We start from the raw sequence: 2,337 nt of genomic DNA on the forward strand, positions 1-2,337 counted from the left end.
GCTGGGATTGTTTAGTCTGGATAAGAGAAGGCTCAGGGGAGATCTCATTGCACTCTACAACTTCCTGAAGGGAGATTGTGGTGAAGAGGGGTTTGGCCTCTTCTCTCAGGCAATGAACAGGACCTGGGGAAATAGCTGCAAGTTGTACCAGAGGAGCTTTAGGGTGGACATGAGGAAAAACTTTTTCTCTCAGAGAGTGGTCAGGCACTGGAATGGCCTGCTAAGAGAGGTGGTGGAGTCACTGTTCCTGGCAGTGTTCAAGGGGCGCCTGGATGAGGAGCTGTGAGATATGGTTTAGTAGCTTGTGGTAGCAATGGTAATGAGAAGATGGTTGGACTAGATGATCTTATAGGTCGTTTCCATCCTTGTGATTCTATGTTTCTATGATTCTATAAGGAAATGATTGGAAGGCCACAACCAGAGGATTGTGGTCAATGGCTCCATTGATGATAACTTTCTGGTCCAGGTATTGGACAGACTGACCAGAGGTGAAGCGTTGCTGGACCTGCTGCTCACCAAAGCAGAGATCATCAAAGGTGTTAAGGTTGGAGGCAGCCTGGGCTGCAGTGACCACGCCCTGGTCGAGTTCATGATCTTGAGGGATGTGGGCCTGGCAAAGAGTGGCATCAGAACCCTGAACTTTGGAAGAGCGATTTTTAAGCTGTTTAAGGAATTGTTGGCCGAGATCCCCTGGGATGCTGTCTTTAAAAACAAAGACGTTAAGGAGAGCTGGCTACTCTTCAAGGATGCCTTTCTGAGAGCACAAGAGCTCTCCATCCCTCTGAATAAGAAAGCAGAGGAGGTAGGAAACCGGCATGGCTCAGCAAGGTCCTGCTGGGCACACAGAGGGTAAAGAAAGGTGTGTACAAGCTCTGGAAACAAGGGCATGTCACCTGGGAAGAATACAGGGATGCCGTCCGGACTTGCAGACGTGCGATCAGGAAAGCCAAGGTGCTGGCAGAACTGAACTTGGCAAGGGATGTGAAAAACAATAGGAAGACATTCTACAGATACATTGTCCAGAAAAGACAGCCAAAGCGAGTGTACCTCCTTTGGTAAATGTAAAAGGAGAACTGGCTTCAACGGACGAAGAGAAGGCTGAGGTACTGAATGAGTTCTTTGCCTTGGTCTCCCATGGTGGCCAGGATTCCAGTATTTCTCACATCCCTGAGCCCTGAATCCCTAAACCTCTAGGTGCGGATCGGGGCAGTAAATCCACCCCCACTGTAAGGGCAGAGAAAGTCTGAGACCGCCTCATGAGACTGAATGAGTACAAGTCTATGGGCCGGATGGCATGCATCCCAAGATTCTGAAGGAGCTGGCTGAGGTGGCTACCAAGCCACTGTCCATCATATTTGAAAAGTCGTGGCTGTCAGGTGAGGTCCCAGATAACTGGAGGAAGTGTCATGTCGCTCCCATTTACAAGAAAGAGAGCAAGGAAAACGTGGGGAACTACAGGCTGGTGAGTCTCACCTCTGTGCCTGGGAAGATCGTGGAACAGATCCTCCTGGACGACATGCTTGATCACATGAAGAATGTGATCTGAGACAGCCAGCACGACTTCATCAGGGGAAGGTCATGTTTCCCCAAGCACCAGAAATCTGGTGGCCTTCTATGATGGAGTGACGGCAATGGTGGACAAGGGAAAGGCAACCGATGTCATTTACCTGGACTTGAGCAAGGCCTTTGACATGGTCCCTCACCACATCCTTATCTCTAAGTTGGAGAGGTATGGATCTGATGGATGGACTGTTCAGTGCATTAGGAATTGGGTGGTTGGTCAGAGCCAAAGGGATGTGATGAATGGTTTTATGTCCAGGTGAAGGCTGGTCATAAGCGGTATCCCTCGAGGGACTGTCTTGGGACTGGAGCTCTTTAAAATTTTTATCAATGACATCGATGATGGAATTGAGTGCACCCTCATCAACTTTGCTGATGACACCAAGCTGAGTGGTGCGGTTGACATGGTGGAAGGAAGGGATGCCATTCAGAGGGACCTCAACAGGCTTGAAAGGTGGGCTCAGGTGAGCCTGATGAGGTTCAACACAGCAAAGTGGAAGGTTTTGCACTCGGGCCGGAGGAATCCCAGGCATCCATACAGACTGGAAGGAGCGGTCCTTGAGAACAGCCCTGCAGAGAAGGACCTGCGGATCCTGATGGATGGAAAACTTAACATGAGCCAGCAGTGTGCTCCTGCAGCTCAGAAAGCAAATGGTATCCTGGTCTCCATCAGAACAGGGATGGCCAGCAGAGACAGGAAGGTGATTGTCCCCCCTGTACTCTGCTCTTGTGAGGCCCCATCTGGAGTACTGTGTCCAGGTCTGGAGCCCCCAGTAC

This window comes from Meleagris gallopavo, unplaced genomic scaffold (assembly GCF_000146605.3).
Source record: "Meleagris gallopavo isolate NT-WF06-2002-E0010 breed Aviagen turkey brand Nicholas breeding stock unplaced genomic scaffold, Turkey_5.1 ChrUn_random_7180001955719, whole genome shotgun sequence".
NCBI lineage: Eukaryota > Metazoa > Chordata > Aves > Galliformes > Phasianidae > Meleagris > Meleagris gallopavo.